The following is a 21,161-nucleotide window of genomic DNA, read 5'->3' on the forward strand; positions in this document are numbered from 1 at the left end:
ATTTTGAGTGTGTCCAAATACTTGTTTATAAATTTGTTGGGAGTTCATATATACATACTGTGTCATGAGATTGATCATATATCTAAGAGTTCCAAACATTTTAATAGTGTGGTTGTCAAGCATGGGTAAAATGGTGAATGTTGAACGTGTGTAATTCTTCTTCTTCTTCAACCCTTATCATTACATCATCAACACATGAAGGAAAGGCGATCAGCCCTAGGTTTCAGGTACCAGTCCAGGGTAATACTGAATAATAGAGTAAAAATCACTTTTATTTATTTAACCCCCCCTGGGAATCGAACCCGGGACCTACAGTATGGTAATCGAGCGTGCTGACCATTACACTACGGAGTCGGATACTTAACCAGCCTATAATAAGCCCTAGAAATAAATACCCACACATTGTTTTTGCCTATAATTTTTACTCATGAATTACATGAAATTATAGTAACTTTAAACGTAAAGAGTAAATCCACTCATGAATTACATGAAATTATAGTAACTTTAAACGTAAAGAGTAAATCCACTCATGAATAGGCTATGAATAGGCTATGAAACTTAAAAAGTTGAAACCTGGGTAGTGTCATGATAAGCGGTGTTGTATAAGCCGTAGCTCAATTTCAGAGTTACTTGGACGTTAGACAATTTAAAAAAAAAACACACATTCATGTTCTTCTTAATCAATCTTGAGATGTCAGAAAACAACACGTGTTTTTCATATAGTATATTTATTAGACAGAAAAGCCTGGAGACAGTTTGTGGACTCCATATGCTCCACCTAGGGAGTAGATATGGTTAAAAAAAATATAAATTTATTAGTAAATTCTGCAATGACGTTTTTTTTAATGAATCGTAGATGAAATTTATACATTTATTTGGACTAATAAATTTATAATTTCTTTAATAACGCTAACCGATGCCACGAAACGAATTTTATCTATTAATCAGGATTAGCAATCCCGAAATCGTCCATCGCCAATTAATCATACTCTTTCACTGGCGGTCTGAGGGGGGGGGCTGCCGGGGGATTCCCTTCACACTCTGAGAGGGCGAAGGAAGGTTCGGATCCCCGAGAGAAAAAGGCAATAAAAAACAAGCAGATGGCCTTAGTTTTATTAAGCATTTAATGTCTCCATTAAAATAATGCCCTAGCAAACGGCACGCAGCAATAACAAGCCGACTTCTCCGCTCCCAGGAGAACATCGTACAACGGAGTAAGGGAACTTACTCCCTGTAATGGCGATTTAGTAGAGTGCTCACACGATTAAAGTCACTGTTGTGTCATTATATAATATTTCTTCCTCGAGAGAAATCAGTCGATGCAGTAAAACTAGTTTTATGATACATTTTATGTTTTCTGCAGTAATGCGTCGTTTCACATCAAGAATGTTGTCAGATTTCGAAGTCATAAGAAAGGCAGTCGCAGTCAAGAAAAATCACTTATACTTATTTGACCCCCGGGACCCCTGGGAATCGAACCTGGGACCTCCAGAACGGTAGTCGCACGTGCTGACCAGAACACTACGGAGGCGGACAATAAATTGATTATCTTCTTATTCTTCTTCTTCTTCTTGAAGAAGACTCTCGAAGACTCTTACCTGACATACTTCTTAGAGTCTTCATTTCTGACACTCTAAGCGCGTTTTTGTGACTACGGTATCCGTTCTGCTATCGATCTCATATATCATGAGAGTCATGTTCATATGTCAGTTCGATTTGCGTAAATATTTTCAGTAAACAGAAATTTATCCATTAGAAAGGAATGTAAGGCTAAACTAGGGGTAAGTAATCGAAAAGATTAAGCAGAGTTCTTCAAGGTGGTATGTGCATGTGGATTGAACGGAGAACGAGATAATGACTAAGAAACTATATATGGCGAATGGGAAGTGGGAGGACGAACGAAAAAGACTTGGCACGATCAGATCAATCAGAACCTAAAATCTGGTGGCGTCAAAAATCTGCGTAATCTTAAGGCATTTATAACTAGATTTATGAATGTGAAGGGAGCATGAGTGTATGCTAGGACAGAAGAGTGTGGCGTTCCATCCTCCCTGCTTCCCCCTTCGGGGAAACGGTGTGATGGTAGTGACAGTAGTAGTATTCATTATATTGAAAATAAATGCTGATATTATTGTCTATGGAAAACGAATGGAAGGGACGAAAACAATGTATTTGTTATTCATGCCGAGTACTTTTATCACCAAAATAATGATGATTGCGTTTCAGTTTTTCCTTTTCATGGTGAATTTTCAACCCATTTCGGTAATGTCATTATTCCTCTTAGCAAAACATTTCGAGCCCCTGCTATTAAAACAATTCCGCGCAACACACTGACAGACGAGCGGTCCTTTGTCTATTCAGGCTGAAAAAACGGACAAGTACAAAAGTAAGTTATTTGATCCTGAAAAGAGAAAATTGAACATTTCACTTTACTCTGACTGAAACTCGCGCAACGATGTTTAGTCGCCTCACAAATGAACAAAATAATGTACGCTCTGGAAAACGTAGCGACCGCGACTTTATTTAACGCTCAAGATTTGAAACGAGAAGAAATTTGAACTCTCCACCGCTCTCGGTGGAGAGTTCACGGCGGGGGTTGTCAGAGTGAGGGAGAAGAAAAAGAAGTAAAACTTATCTGTCAGGAGAGAGGTCAATATGAATACAATTACTTACTTCCGGCTGAAGAGAAAACGGGAGACTGACAAGAGAAAATTCTTAGCCACGCTTGGTAAATTAATTATCTGACTAATGGCTTCAGTAAATTGGAATAACTGCGCTGTGTTCCAAATACTTGTTTCCGACTATTTCTCAATAGATACTAGACAATTATTATTTCTCCCTACGGTACACAAACAAACATTTATGTATGTTTATATATATATATATATATACACATATATATATATATTTATATATATATATATATATATATATATATATATATATATATATATATATATATATATATATATATATATATATATATATATATATATATATATATATATATATATATATATATATATCAATATATATATATATATATATATATATATAATATATATATATATATATATATATATATATATATATATATATATATATATATATATATATATATATAACGTGGTAATATTTTCCTTTTGTAAATGGGGTGTAAATAATATGTAAAGTGGGTGTATAATAATAAAATAAACAATGTGTTGCTTTGTAATTAAAGAAACGACAATAAAAGTTTATTCTTAATTAATCTTTACAATAATTTTTATATCTATCTGATTCTGACAGTTATTTTTTCCTATCGGATCTCTTTTGTTTAATTCTGTGCGACGCATGCGACATCTGTGGTAGAACTGTTTTATAATATGTAGGTACTTTTTGTAAGTACTTAATAAAATGTATAGGTAGGTACCTAGTTATTTTATTACATCTCCCCCCTTGGGGAAGAAAATTCATAGTAAAATTTTCACTCGTCCTCCGGATCATCTCCTTGAAGTGAAGGGACTGGTATAAGTTTAGTGATATGATAAAGTTTTTTTTTTTTTTTTTCTTTCTTTCTTTTTTTTCCTTCTTTTTTTTCTTTTTTTTTTCTTTCTTGTTTTTTTTTTCTTTCTTTCTTTTTTTTTTTCCTTCTTTTTTTCGTTCTTGTTTTTTTTTTCTTTCTTTCTTTTTTTTTCTTTTTTCCTTTCTTTTTTTTCTTTCTTTTTTTTTTTTTTTTTTTTTTTTTCTTGACCCTTTTAAAGTAGACACAGTTTTTTTTCAATCCATTTGTTTTTTTCTTTTGAATTCCTTCATTTTTATTCTGATCTCTTAAAGTATCTTCTAATTTAACCAAATTTACAACTTTTAATTGTTCATCTGCATTTTCATTCGATTTTAATACTGGATTCCTGCTTAGACAATCTACTTCTAATTTCTTCTTTCCTGGAGTATATTTTGTTTTATATTTTGTAGTATTTTTTTCTACTTTATTTTTATTTTCATTCTTCAAGCACTGTTTCTGTGTTATTTGTATGTCTTCATTTTTATTCTGATCTTTTAAAATATCTTCTAATTTAACCAAATTTACAACTTTTAATTGTTCATTTGCATTTTCCTTCGATTCTAATACTGGATTCCTACTCATACAATCTGCTTCGAAATTCTTCTTTTCTGGAGTATATTTTATTTTATATTTTGTAGAAATTTTTTCCACATTATTTTTATTTTCATTCTTCAAGCACTTTTTCTGTGTAATTTGTAAATCTTCATTTTTATTATTAATCTTATCATCCTCCTTTGTTTTAAACCAGCACCTTGCTTCAGAGTGATATCGAGTTCCCTTATTTAAATTTTCACAAATCTTACATGGACTTTTATCTTTAATTTTATCACTAGTTCTTAGATTTCCACGTCTTCTTTGATTATCTTCTAATCGTTTACTTTGATCATCTTCTAATTTTTCTCTCTCACTCCGAACATATTGTAGTAATTGTTTTAATACATCTAATGTTTCATAATCCATTTCCAATTAACCAAATTGTCGTTTTATAACGTGGTAATATTTTCCTTTTGTAAATGGGGTGTAAATAATATGTAAAGTGGGTGTATAATAATAAAATAAACAATGTGTTGCTTTGTAATTAAAGAAACGACAATAAAAGTTTATTCTTAATTAATCTTTACAATAATTTTTATATCTATCTGATTCTGACAGTTATTTTTTCCTATCGGATCTCTTTTGTTTAATTCTGTGCGACGCATGCGACATCTGTGGTAGAACTGTTTTATAATATGTAGGTACTTTTTGTAAGTACTTAATAAAATGTATAGGTAGGTACCTAGTTATTTTATTACATATATATATATTTATATATATATATATATATATATATATATATATATATATATATATATATATATATATATATATATATATATATATAAATACATATATATATATATATATATATATATATATATATATATATATATATATATATATCCATAAAACTGTCTGGTCCGCCTCCGTAGTGTCATTACACGCTCGGCTACCGTTCTGGAGGTCCCGGGTTCGATTCCCAATGGGGGGTCTAGTAAATATAATTGATTTTTTCACTCTAATATTTATTCAATATTACCCTGGACTGGACCTGAAGAGGGGGCCTGATCACCTTGCCTTCGTGTGTTAACTAACGATCAAGATAACACTGCGTTTATATTATGTTGTTTTCTATGCACCATTGGGGTGCGTATAAGGGTTTGAATGTAGTGAATGTACATTATTATTTCTCCCTACGGTACACACACAAACATTTATGTATGTATATATATATATATATATATATATATATATATATATATATATATATATATATATATATATATATATATATATATATATATGCATATATATATAGTGTGTGTGTATTTCGAATTGCTGGCAGACATGGCCTATTCTGGCAGACAGTACTCAAAAGTGAAGGGATCTCAGCGGAATGGGTAGAATTATTATATTTGTAAAGCCCACCAAATAATGATCCTTCTTCAGTGATAAAGTCGGTATGAAAAGAGCATTGTTGGCTGTATTTTGCATATTATTTGACAGCTTCTCGGAATATACAGTCTGTTATTTCAACCTTTTATTATAAAACTCAACGTAATAGAATGAATTCTTTATATCACATTTCTTTAAAGAGATATTTATATTTATTAAAATCAATAATGTAATTTAATTTGATCAAGGAAACACTTGTTTTTATACCACTTGAGTTTATTAATGACTACTAGTTTCGGAAGCTAAACTTCCATCGTCAGGTCAGAATAATTACTAAAATAATAAAAAAAAACTGTTCTTTAAATAAGGAGAGGGGTAAGTTAGGGGAAGGGGGTTAGTCAAGGGTGCGGAGTTTGAAAATAAATGGAAAGCAAAGGTGAAGAATTTTGAAACAATATATTATTCAATAAATTATTATTAGAATTTAGGTTTTTTGGATTTCTAAATTTTCTAAATAATTGATAATTTGGCCTTTATGTGGTACAAGATGTAACAATTTTTATTTATGAGAGTGGAATGAGTGTTTGTATCACTTATGTGATTTGCAAATTCCGAAAAATAATACCAACAAGACCGCTACGATGTTCTTTAATTCTAATCTTTAAAATTCTCGCGGTTTGGCCTATATATGTTTTATCGCAATCTCCTCACGAAATTTCATAAATACTTACAATTTTTTTGTAATATATTTATTTATGATTTTGAGTTATCGAGGATTTTATGTAAATTATTTGTTGTATAATTTTTAGATTGGATATGGGAAGGTAAGATTTTCGAAATATTTTTAGCTATGTTTACCCGTGTTTAAAATTTTTCGCCAAGATTTATTTTTAATTGAATCATTATTAGATGCTGAATATATGTATTTTTTAGTTAAATAATTTTTTTTTTTTTTTAACATTTTATCTTTTAGCGCGCTATTATATCCGTTGTTTTTTACCATTAGTTTAATTGTGTGCAATTCACAATTCAATAACTAAAAATGTTTCGAAAATCTTCTCCTCCCATATAAATTTTTATTAGCGTTTAAGGTTGAAGTTGCACTGTGTGCCTAAAATTATATTTCATTGTTCGTTTGGCCAAAGCTCACTGCATCTGTGGAACAATTTCATTAACGAGTAACCTTTTAAAAATTATAATTCACCTCCGTTCTGTACTTTCCGCAAGGATTAAACATTTGTACGTGTAAAATGCTAGCGTTGCATTACGAGGCTTTTTTCGTTTGAAGGCTACCGGGAGGTTCAAAGCACACAGTCGGGGTGGAAGGCGAGGAGAGTGGGTCTTGTTTGAGCAAAAGTAAACCGCAAATTCTTTGAATATTCATCCCGCCATGTCCCCTGAATATTCATGGAAAAATGTTAGATCACATACTTGCAAGACTTTGGCTGGCGTAAAAAGCAAGATTCTCGACTAAATTGAGATCAGAATTCTCGCAAAGTCGAAGCCTGATTTCTAATTCAAATTCTTTGACCGCGCTCTAAAGTAGCGAGATTCTTTCACATTCAACAAATTATAAAAAAATCTCATTTTTTTATGTGCATTTATTATTATTTATATATTTAATGAAGTTAAAATATTTTTGTTTTTATTACTTAAACAAATATCTCAATTTCATACTATTTCTGTGAGCTTAAGCGGCTCATTATTAGAAAAAGGTATCAAATTGTGGTAGAGTGGGTTTGAACCGAGAAACCTTGATTTAAGAGTCCGTGACACTAACCACGGGACCACAACTCGATACATTTATGGACACTGTCCCAGGGATTTATCTCTTGACATGTCTTGTATCGTATTTTTATTTGTACATACTTAATTCTTTCCAAAAACGGATAATTGAGTGTATATACACCGAAAGAAAATCATTAAAATTTTAAAATTGAATTAAATATCCCTGTCATTAAATATACATTTGCTTTCAAAAGATTTGTTAAGCCCAATACGTGAGTATGTCTACTGTAGCATCCTGTGTTATGCAACCAAACTCGGAAAAACTTTTACGCCAAATGATATCAGGAGCACAGAACCGACAGGTGGTGCTCGGTTCCGGAAATGAATTCTCATAGCTTGTTCACCGTTGCAGTAATCATAAAAAACTTCGATGGTGTGAACAATTCGAATTGTTAACGTAAGAGTATTCGATATATCAAACATGTCGACACTTTTATTCGCAAGCAAGATATAAAACAAAGCTTTTTACACGAACGTTGATTTTATTTACAAATCCGAAAGTAAGCGATTTGAAAATGATATCCCTTTAAACTTCCTACGTATGTACTTTCAATGATATATTCCCGAGACTTGCGTGACTATTAGATGTCTGTTAACAGTTGAAATTTGTCGCACGCGAAAACATCATTTCTCAAACTTCTAACGTTTAAGGGCTCGTTCCTCCTCCTTGTCGCGGATTATTTGTGTAGATACTTTTTTTTTAAATTACTTGACCTAAATCTTACATAACAGCACAAACGTGCTTTTTCGTATATTGTGTTAACACACTAGGACTACCGGAAAATGGCATCACCGGTACATAAAAAAAAAGTTAATTTCGGTTTTCCGGTAATTTTTATATATATATAAGGGAGTCAAAAAGTTCATATAATGTGAAGAAAGCCTATGTTGAAAAAGTCGTTTAAAAATATAATACAAATTTTAAATGAAACATAATTAACTTACAACTATAATTAAAAAGCATTTTTTGCCTAATTAAACCAATTAACCGAAGATTGAAAATATATACTCTTTATTTATGCTCTTATATTAGAGTATAAGAGTGCTGAACCTTTTTGCTTTGGGAGCTTCAATTCGATATATTTTTTTACGATCGAATATTTACACGATTTTTCAACGATTTAAAGGGGATTTCTCACTTCTTGGATTGCAATCGACTGGTTGGACATCTTTGCCTAAGTACAAAGGTACCTACCGCAAAGCAAAATTTAATCGATAGTGAAAAAAATCATGATTTTTTAACGTTATTTTATATTAGATATGCGGTACAGCATAAACCTGCAAATAAAAATTTAAACAAGTATTGTTTTTTATTCATTTTAGGAGCTGGTTGTAAGAAAATATAAGATTTAAAAGAAGCTTTTAACCCAAAAAAGTTTGGGCACCCTTCACCTTGTACATACCATACATTCTTAAGGTTGAGAACTGAAACATGCAATATATTTTTAAAAATAAATTCACTTCAAATGCCAATTTTATCTCAAAAGCCTTTATGCCATCAAAGATAATAATATCAAAACTTAAACGGCGAACTACTTGCTTTTCTCTTCGTATATCTTTTACCAATTTCCAAATGAAAGCATCTGGGGTTTTTCAGTCAGAATGAACCGAAATTGAAAATTCCTTAAGGTAAGTAAAAAAAACTAAATAACCTGTGGATTCAGAGAGTTCTCGGTATAGTTATTATTTTCCTCTCCCCGATTTTTTACTTTATCTCTAACCCCCCTATCTTCCACCCCTTAACATTCACCCCTTCTCTTGATCTTCATCAGAATTTCTCTTTTTTAGACCACTACTGTGAGAAACTCAAGTATAATTTAAGTTTATTCAGTTAGGTGCTTAAATAGATTCAATAAAATGATTTTATTATTCCTATCAACTAGAAAGAGCTTAGGATTATTAAGATGTTTTTTTACAAAAAATCTTACTTTTTGAAATTTTCATATATTACAATATGTTTACTTATTTTTCTTCTAGTGCTCTCGTATTTAAACACATTCATTTAATAATAATTAATTATGGATTTACACAGTATAACATATTTGTAAAAACAGAAAAATCCGTGAATCAGTTACAACGTTACAATTTAAAACAAATACAAAAAATCAGCAATTTTATTTAAAAAGTTTTTAGTTATGGAGGTATATGTTGGTTACTCACTGAGATTTTTGTTTATCGGCTTCAAAACTTATCCGTCTCATTATAAGGACAATCACTATTCTAGCATGCAAAAACTATTTACTCTATATACACTACAAATTTATTTATACTACCATAGCATATTCATAAATTTATAGCAAAATATTCATCATATTCGTTATTAGTCTGATAAAAAACCTACGTACAATAATATCTTCGGTGAGACCAATAAAGCACGTGATTAGTATTTGAATAGTGCTATGGTAATGGAGTACTAGGGTGATTTTATGCTAGGAAAGAGATATTTCACATTAACATAACAAAGAAAAAATAATGTCTAATCACTGCTTTAAATATGTACATATTAAATATAAAAACATTTATTTTAAAGTTTTTTTGAACCCTTTTCCAATGATAACCACTCAATCCGTAAGAACGATCTTTCTTTTTGGTTTGTCCTTATAGTTATTCATGGCACGACACCGATAATCATTGCTTTATATAACTGTTAGATAACAAAACAAATCTTTAATTTAATCCGCATTTAAGATAAAAATGTAATCAAGTTAAATAATTATTTATTTTAATGGGTACATTTTCATTTACTTTCTGCATTTATTGTGAAAAAGGGGATGCTAGAATCCATCAGCTGGCAGAAGATAACTGAGGCCATAAATCCCTTAGACCTCTTACTTACATCACCCCCACCTCTATTTCCTGCACCTTTCTATCCCCTCCCACCACCCATCAGATCTGCAACACTTCCCATCCTTGAACTAATCCTAATTCAGCGTTTTCTATCTCTTCACCTTTCCATCTATTTCTACCTCACCTGCCATTCAAATTAACCTTAGTATATCAATATCATAACATCCAGTCTGCAATTATCAAATTGCAGACTGGATGTTATGATAATAATTGCTAATAGGAAAAACCTGTGTTATTTATGCTGCATATTCGTCCAATTATAAAATGTGCAACTTTCAATCAAATGTTGTGTTATTTATTCAATTAACAAAGAACATTTTCATCAATAAATTGATTGCACTTGACAAGCATATTTACGTTATATTATTTAATGAGTTGAAATAAGCTTTATGGATTGATCTGTCGATTTAACTATGAAATTATACAACAGTACGACCATTTTTTGAAGTTTTATTTTAATGTAAACCCGAATAGTTAGTATTCTCACTTGTTGATGAGAACATCTGTAGTTCTCGAAACTAATCGTGTTTGCATTCACAAACTCAAAAAAACCTAATGAAGCCCTTTTTTATATTTCGTTATTTTATTTTTATTTTTATTTAAAGGAATAACTCATAAAGCCTCTATTTACAGGTTTTCTGCAGGTAGTATGATAAAGATAACTAAGGTTTGATATGAAAAATATAAAATAAACACCCAGAACATGTCACAACAAATATTTCTTAAATTCATTTTGCAATTGGCGGGAATCGAACCCGCGACGCCTGTTTCGTGATCGCTATGCATACCTACGTGATCGTGATGCGTGATCGCTACGCATACCCAACTACGCCACGGCGCCTGTTTCAAGTTTTTTTATTAGTATTTATTCGTAATTAATTACGTAGAGTACATTATTTTTTAAATACTATTTAGAACATGTCATGGACCTGCTAACATAAGAAATGCGATTCAGCAGAACTTCAACATGTATTTGTATATTTTCATAAAATAAATCAAAATTAAAAATCCTTAGTAATAAACATCGTCATATTTAATTGACAATATTGTATTGTATCCTGTGTATCTTCATACTATGAAGTTCATACCCATGTGGATACGTTTGTACATTACCGAATGTAATTTCGTTTAATATTAGCTAAGGAATGTGTAATAAGACGAATTTTTATTTTATTTCACGGAACGTACTCGAAACGAAACAATGTGTTATATTTATTATCAAGACGAAATCATACTGTCATCTTCACATGCTCGTGACATTCAAAATTTGATACAGGTAGGTTTCAAATATACAAACTTGCGAATATTTTCTTTCGTCTCCAGGAGGAGGACGCGACGATTTAATATTTTTAGCGGAAAACGCTTTTCGTATTCCCCGACACATTATGTCATCTTAAATGTAACACGGCATCTTGTGTATGATAAATGACAGAATACCTGCGTTTGAAATTTATGCAGAGAACGTTTTATTGTCGTGGCATTATTTGACACACGTCACGCGTCATACGAGAGTTCCAGAATACAAAGATGAATTGGGAAACTTGCTTCTATTATTCCGTTTCTAATTTCCCTCTAAGCTCTCAACTAAATGAAACTTTGGGTTGAAGATAAAGATAAAATATAATCCTTCCGCGCTCCTCAGGAAACACTGTGTTTGCACACGCCACTTTTAAAACTTTATACGCTTGTAAAATGTGCACACAATATTTACACTCTTCCTCGTCGAACAGTTTTCTGAGAAATGTTTCTAAGATGGATCGTGTTTTCAGTTTAAATTAATACACAACAGTTTTAATTTACATATCCGAGCTCTTTCATTATTGAAGATCGTGAACTCCACTGTCCGTTTTCCGTCTGTCCGTCCCATTTTCCCATTCCGTCCCGATACGCGAATGCTGAAGACATAAAAATAGAGGTGAACTTTCCAATATTGGCATGGTCATGTAGTCAGTCCAGCAATCGTATTGATTATTTCCTCTGCGTCTTTTTACATTTTTAAACTCCTCAGAATTCTCATAACATCTTGAAAGACCTTTGATGTATTGTAAGCCGTATTTGGGTTAAGATCTTATAATTTACTTAAGGCTTTTGTATGTTACAAATTATATTGGGGATATTCCATGTTTAGACATTTATTTTGTTATGTGTTTAACATGAACATGTACAAATTGCTCAATTAACTTATTTAACTTGTGTAAGTATGTGGATTTTTTATCAAAATATATACAAATTAAATACCTCTTCATAACTATGTAACAAAGCAGCGCGGATGCTCAATATACCTATGGAACAGAAAACATTAATTACATAATATTATTTCGATAATATATTTAATGAATGACTAATTTTTATTTTCTATGTTACTGAATTTATATATTATTTTAGGGCATATGACATATCGATGGTTTCCATCCTAAATGAACCTATTAAGGTCCTTAACCCTATAAAGTAACCTTTAATCTGAAAAAGCAAATATTTTTTTATTTTGAAAACATGTTTTGTTGAAATTAGGTCATTCTGTCAGAGAATTAGTTGTATTTAAAAATGTGTTTCAAATATTTTAAAAAATACTGTACCAGAGTTGTAGTATCCGAATTATATAATTTTTTGTACATCCTATAAAATTTATAATATGTCAGATACGGTGTTTAAACAGGAACTCATCGATATGAACAAAGGCAATCTTCACGTAAATTTTCTGTACCTACCCAAGTATCGAAAATAAGCTTAATAATATAGTTCCTATCTTTTTTCATTCGTCTGGATGGAATACTAGACATGGGTCTTAAGTCTCAACCTTCTCACTAAAGATACCCAGGGCAATATCACCCAGTCAAATTTACCAATAATATTCCTCTAATAATTTATCATGATATCTAATACATCACACTATTTATTGTTCTGCCCACACAAACTTCAAGTTAAATAGAGATTTATCATTCCACATATCGCTCACTCCTTTCAACAACGTCATATATCAAAAATCGTCAATTTTCAGTTTTGTGTGTTTTCGGAATGCCTATAAAATAAGCCCCGTAAATGCCCAGACTTCCATATTCTTCTTCATCTTTGATGAGATGTCAAAAAATAATATGCCTATAAAATGTACTATATCCCAGAAAAAGCGGCATATTTTTAACTTAATATTTATCAGCTACAGGGCAGAAAGCGTTGTTTTTGCATTTTGAAGAAAAGGTAATGTTACATTATTTTTTAAAATAAATTAAATATTTTTCAAATGGAGAAAAAACCTTCAGGTTTTACCTAAAAAGATCTGTTGCACAGTAAAAACTTCAAAAAGTGGCTTGAAATTTATTTTTAATACATTTTATTATATTCTTAAACTTTAAAAACGATCTCCTGAAAAATCAAGTTTTTTTTATATAAGACCTTGTTGAAAGGAGTGAGCGATATATAATACAATACTGTTTTCCTCTGAACAGATTCAATTAAGTTTGTCCGTAGGTGTGCCTATGTAGGACAATTTACAGATTAAGCTGTAGTTTTGGAAACAAAGATTTTGGTGAATTCACCTCCACTAGAATCGAAAAGAAAAGTAAGTGTGTCGATTTAATTATCCCTTGGCGATATTTTTTCTCCCAACACTGTTTAACTGTGATTTTTCCGCTGAGAAAGCAGACTACAATTGGCTTGGGGAGGAATATCAGTTACTTTTACCATTCGTTCTCTTGTACTACTGTACAATATATGTAAGTTTCTTTATATTAATATGTCAGAGTAAAAAAGCTTTTATCTTTTTACTAAAAATATACTGCTAACAAGCAGCAGTATTCTTTCAAATGAGCTGAATAAACTCAAAACGCGACGAACGTTTTCTCTTATTACCAAAAAACACGTATTTCAAACGTCACCCTTGTTAACAGAAAAAACTCATATTGACTCAGTATTTCGTAATAATTTTATTATTATCAGAAATTTTCATACCCACTGAATTCAATTCTTAAAAGCTAACGTTTAAATAGAGAATTTTACTAGATTTGCGTTTAAAACTCAATTTAAAAAATACAAATATTTGAACCACGGTATTATAAATACAAATTCGCCAAAATACCTTTTTGATTTTATTTTAAATAATCTATAGCAAGAGAACGTTCAAAAATAGGATACAGCTTGATGTCTATAGGGAGTTCAATACCCTCTCTTGTAAAATTAATTCAATAAGCTTATTCCGGGAAAATCATTACATATTAACCAGGATTACCTTCGGTCATTGCATAAATGGAGTTAATTATATCTTATACCATGTTACTCTACTTGAAATATCGATATTCGATGGGCAAAATAATAATTCATACCCTTAATATATAAAACACGAACTCAAAATAATGATTTTTTGTCTTCCTTATGTATAATTTTTATTTTGTTTTTTCAAATACTTATTTAAATATATCCTTACTAGACTTTTCCGTGCGAAGGCTAATTGTACTTTATATTAATGTGCACTTTTTTACAGTTAGTTTGAAGGTTAAAAAAAACTAAGGTAAAAAAAATCGCAGAGTGATTTTAAAAGTAGATCACAACACCCAAATCAATGGAAGGAGTTTGCCTTTTTATCTTAAAAAACAATTTATCTCTTACATTTGATTACATATTCGACAGCAAACTTCATGGAAATAAATAAATTTAATATTCCAATTATTATAAAATTATCCATTCACCAAATTTATTACGCTTCAAATAAAATACGTAAAAACCTTTTTGCGATATTTTCAAAACTTTGAGATACGAATATTAATTTAAAAGAAAGTAAGAGAGAGACTGTATTGCTGATAGCTATGTTATTTACCGCGCGTCATTAATACCCTAGAAAAAAGCTAAGACCGCTTAATGAAACGTAATGAGAAGCTATATTTTTTCCACATCAATTCATGCAACAGAAAAAGTATCTTAGAACTGTGTCGTTAGTAATATTTTACAAATTGATTTATGACGCCGGGAGAACTGAAGGTACCGGCAGAAACCAAAGAATAATGCACGCTTTAAAGTAGGTATTGGCGGTAATGTCTCCTCAATCCTCGATGAAGCTATAACGACGCGGTATTACAATAATGGTGGTAAGAGCGGAGCTATTATTTAGAACGGTCGTATATTTTCACAGATAATTTCTTTTATCTAACTAACGCTGTTGGCGGCAAGTTTTGGCCCGCAGTTTCATTAACTTTGAATTAATTCTGCATTACGCGGGACATTTACACGCGATAGTGTTTTACACTCCCCGGAGGACATTATTATTGTTCATAACTGTTCACTGTCCAGCGTTATTATTAAACCAAATGTCCTTCCATTTGAATAAAATGAAGCCATTCAGAAATCATAAATCACTGCAATATCAACCCGCTGAATTGTATTTTTTATCTTAAATTTTCCTTTCTTAAATTAAGTTTCACTTGGTAAATACCACTTTGTTTTAAAATCTATTGCAACACGTTTAACGATGCATTCCGCATCATTTTCAAACACGGTGTTTGAGAATGATGCGGAAGTTTGAGAGTTTGACATTACGGCCGTATGGCCTGCTTTAAGGGTCAAAACTATACACTGGTTTTACTTAAGTGTGTATAAATCTAATGTTTACTTTTAAATAGTTTTGAATTGAAATATATGCGTATATTTGTGATTTGAAATATACGTGTGTATTAGTAGGTACATTATAATAATAATAAAATAAAAAACTATTATTTATCGTTAACGACACATATACGAATCAAACAAATTCTTATCGGACGTCGACTGTATCCGGTATACAGAGTTATTCTAGAAATTTGTCAACCATTTCGCTTATGACTAAACTAGATCACTTTTTGCTTCTTTTTATTGCTTGTTTACATACATTTTCAGTAACGTTACAACTCTCAAAATCCCGCTAGATATATATTGAAGAATGAGGGGTGTAAAGTGGCGTGTTAAACCTTTTCGAAATATGTACTTCAACCCTTTTATGTGAAAAATATCAAATTTAATTAATTAAATTAGAAATAAAAATCTGAGGGCAGTTGAAGCGGACGTATTACATAATACCTACGTATACCAGTAAGAAATTAGGCATCATGGGTTAAAATGGACATATTTCTTATGCTACGCGGATGTCGAGTGATATTACAGATAAAAAATGAAAACGTAAGCGATAAAAGGGTCTGCAAGATTAGGTTCATAAATATTATTGGTAGATACCCATGTAATAAAAGATCGTGGATTTACGTCTTTTGGGATAGTGTAGATACCTACTTACACAGTGTCAATATTGAGGTAGGTTGGAAAATATTATTTTATGTTCTAACGTTCCAATACGTGTAAAGGTTTTAGTGCCGATGTATTCAGGTGCTTATGTTTAGAAAACATAAAATATGGGTGTCTTTTAAGCATTTATTATCCTTATGACCTGTCATCGGCTGACTTAAATGACCACTTGATACACATGCGAAACTTTCATCACTGACCCTACATTTTAATGTTACCATACCACTTTTTTAGAACTTGTATGTATTCCATATCCAAATGTTAGTCAGAGGCAACATCTAGCGAGATTCTTGTGAAGTACAATGAAAACGAGTAGCAGAGACCCTTTGTTTTGTATTGTAAATGCCAAATGCTTTCATATTCCTTTTTCGTAAATTTCTTGGTCTTTGCGAGACATCTATAATATGATGTCTCCATAACGATCCCTCAGGGGATGAATTCAATATTTGCTTAAAAAGATTTTAACATTCAAAATAATGTTAATATATGGCTTAACCATAAAATAAGTAAGTATGTATTTTGTTTTATCAATCCGTTTAAGAAATATGTTATTAAGAATCAGATCTACATAAATAAATATTATATAAAAGAGTTCAATAAATCTTAAATCTCCCAAAATCATCTCTGTAGTCAATCTCCAAAAACATGTTTTTTTTTAACATTTTTTTACCGTCGCTGCAGCACCATCTATTGAACATAACAGCAACTCACGTTATACTAAACAATGCTCATGGTATACAGAGTGCTTTTCGCTGTCACCTGGCATTTTCATTGTTATCGATTGCATTGTTATTATTTAGATTTTTAATATTTCATTGTTTGAATTTTTTGCATTTTTATTTATCCATAAATAGAATGAACCACATCAATACGTAGCCAGGTGCAACTAGTTAAGAAATAAAAATAAACTTATTTTGGCTAAAAAAAAATTCAAAATTCAATTTTAAAATATGTAGTGTTTCCTATAAATCAAAAAATAACGAATATAAGATCGTGTAACAAAAAACCGTTTGTTTTATAATCTCGTCTGACATAATCAAAACTCAATCTCAAAATAACTTGTGTTTTCTATAATTAAAAAAATTGCGAACGTAAAATCGAGTAATAAATTATTTTATTTTATAATCTTGACTGACAAACTCAAAACTCTATTTTAAAATATCTAGTGTTTTCTATAATTCAATAAAAATAACGAACATAAAATCGTCTATCAAAAAATCGTTTGTTTTATAAAAAACTGGAATCGGTTTTGACAATAATTTGAAAAGCAACGATTATGTGTTATTCAATTTATGGGCTCGACGTGAAAGATCGGCGGCATTATTTTTGTTGGGATTGTTATGGAGTTGACACTACAATAAAGCGTCGTTAATAATCGGCGTCCAGTATAATAGTTTTATTGGCAGATTATTCCTTTCTAAAGGTCCACCCTATCAATTATTTATTAACGCCATACCATTATTCCTGACTTTTATTATCTTCCCCACCCGGTGGGCGGGATGCCCATATAATTGGTTAATTCACCTGTTTGGCTCCCAAAAGGACTCTACATACTCGCGCACCTACATTTATCGGACTCAATGCATTTTCAAACAGCATTTTATCCATGAAAATTGTATGGACTGATTATAAAATTCTAGACTTCACTGAACATTTTACGAGATATTTTTTTTAACTAACCGCTTTAATCACGCCGCTTCCCCGCAGGGGTAGGTAGAGAGAATACGCCACACCAATCTGTCTTTGCAAAACAATCTTCGCCTCTTGTACATTTATGCAAGTCCTCATACATACCTACAGATTATTCCAGCTGCTGACCTGACCTCTTTCATGTATTTAAAATGCTTGGTCATGTCAAATATTCCTAGGTGTTTCTCTGTTTCTACTTCTAACTAGATTCGCCTCTTTTAAATAAAATATTATGTCTATTAAGTTAATCACCATTTATAATTTATGAACCAACTTTCACCCTGTATATTTCCATCAAAAGCTTGCAATGAAGGTATTTTTCAATTTCATGGTAAATAATACATACCTTTATAATCGTTTTTGACGAAACTGAGAATATATATATTTTTTTAATTAGTCGGTTTAAATATTAGACAGTAAAATTTTTATATAACTCTTGTCAGTAAAAATATATGATATGGTAGTTTCCAAAACGTATTTTAAAAAACTCTCATCAATTTATAGCTTTCACAACATGATGCTTATTTTCTGTTATTAAGGGCCAATATATACGTTAAATCACAACTAAATTTTCTCTCAACCCAGGTAATATTTGGCGTGATTGAATATTTTACATAAAACATTGTTTTTTTAAATAGTAAAAAATAGTTTTTCTTCGAAATAAATATACGGTTTTGAAAAGGAAAAAGCTTTTTAAATGTAAGGAGTTAAAAAAAAATTTAAAATTTAAATACACTTTATAAAAAAAAGTCAAATAGATACTACATACATATGTATATCGACACATAAAAATAGAACTAGACTACGCCGCATACAAATTACATTTTAATTTTTGCATTGCATTCTTTGTTTTGTCCACCTCCGTAGTGTAATGGTCAGCACACTCGGCTACCGTTCTAGAGGTCCCGAGTTTGATTCCCAGGGGAGATGAAAAGTGATTTTTTTCTATCTAATTTTATATTATCCTGGACAGGTGCCTGAAGCAGAGGGCTGATCACCTTTCCTTCATGTGTTAACGATCAAGATAACACTGTGTTTATATGATGCAGTGCCCTATGCACCATTGGAGTGAGGATAAGGGTTTTAAGAATATTGTACGCGTTATGCAGCTGATGTTTTTACGAAGAGTGTTATTAGATATCATATCAATAAATGAAATTAATAAAAGAGCTGGCATTCAAAATATGCATTTAGGATAGTTTTGGACACAGGTGACGAACGTCATGAGGTGATATGTTACAATGATTAAAGAAAACACTTTATTTATACCACTTAAGTTTTATTAAATAATAATACATAATAGATACAAGTCACTCATTCCACTCTCATAAATTAAAATTATTACACCTTGTTCCACATAAAGGCCAAATTATGAATTATTTAGAAAATTAGAAATCCAAAAAAACCTAAGTTCTAATAATAATTTATTAAATAATATATTGTTCCAAAATTCTTCACCTTTGCTTTCCATTTTCCCTTTGTTTTCAAACTCCGCCCCTTGACTAACCCCCTCCCCCTAACTTTCCCCTCTTCTTATTTATAGAACAATTTTATATTTTATATTTTAGTTATTATATATGAATGATGGAAGTTTAACTTCCGAAACATGTAGTCTTAATAAAACTCAAGTGGTATAAAACAAGTGTTTTCTTTAATCATTGTAATATGTCTTACCACAAAGTTAATGCCGAAACAATAAATAAAACAGGTGATATGTTATCCGACATTATTATATTGTCAATCCCAAGCATTATCGAGCGTGAATGCATTTCTTTTATTACGCTACATATTACGTAGGTTCGTTATTCACACTCGCCCCGGTACGTAGTGCATGGCGCAGGGCGCAGGGGTGGCCGTGGGGTGGAAACGGGTAGAAATGCCGCCAATCGAAGTCAATATGCAGAGAGCCAATTTAAAATGTGCATGAGCGGTAAGACGACATTGCACTCCCATGAGAAATTAATGCTTCATCGGCGAGCACAAATCAGAAACCACGTTTATTACGTAACCAGAAACCTCTATAATAAAAATACACACCCCATAAAGTCCAATTGAGTGGGAAGTATTATTTTCAGAGTATAAGGTATAATTGGAATGTGGTTACAACACAACCATTACTAGAAACGGCCTTGCGTTGCTGTTGCTCTGGTATTTCGAATACAGTGGAACCTCTCATAACGAGTAATTCGCATAACGAGCAAAAAAAAAGTGAAAAGTTGCTCCCTTGATGAGCCACATTCCGCATAAGTTACAGAGAATGTCGTGAAAAAGGGCAAGTCCCTTCTTCACGACATTCACATGTGAGCCGCGCCAGTCAGAAGAAAAAATGTTTCGCTTAACAAGTATTTCGCTTGACGAGTAAGGTTCTGGAACGAATTATGCTCGTTGTGAGAGGTTCCACTGTATTTTAAATTTATAATATTTGTGGGTATACAATATTTTAGCACCTGTCAAGAAGCACGTTGTCTGCCGTGAGCGGTGTTTAGTTTTTTTTTTAAGTAATAACCCGAAAAGCCTCTACTATGAGAGACTTGTCTGCAGGTAGGATAGTAAGGAAAGGGAAGGTAAATGTAAAAAATTCCACATTTATACCCAGACCAATTGAAAATAAACATTTCTTGAATTAATTCTGCACTTGACGGGAATCGAACCCGCGACGCCAGTTTCGCAGTCGAGCGTCTACGCAACTACGCCACGGCACCTGTCGCGTGATGCGTGTGTTGCTGTTACGTTCAACATATGGCACTGCCATTGCGGTGAAGAGAGAGATTTTTTAACATGTTTTTACCTGTCATAGGTATGCAAAAACACGCCCGTATTTGAATGCAACGTTGTGTCGAAAATTCAAAGCAATCGATAACTTGAGGGAATTTAAAATTCTGAGCAAACGAACATTTACTTTTTTATTCATTCTAATATTTACCATGCGAAACATAAATTACTCGTGTTTTTAAATAAATAATTAAAAAATTATTTTGTAGGTATACTGAAATGGGTTTACTATTTTAATTTGGTTGCGTAGTAAGGGCGCTTGTCCACTACCCAAAATTCCGTGTAATTTTAGCATTCGGCACGTCAGTTAGCGTTTTAAAACGACGATTGG

The sequence above is a fragment of the Brachycentrus maculatus genome, unplaced genomic scaffold (assembly GCF_059751285.1).
Source record: "Brachycentrus maculatus isolate JH-2025_06_01 unplaced genomic scaffold, ASM5975128v1 h1tg000263l, whole genome shotgun sequence".
Taxonomy (NCBI): Eukaryota; Metazoa; Arthropoda; class Insecta; order Trichoptera; family Brachycentridae; genus Brachycentrus; species Brachycentrus maculatus.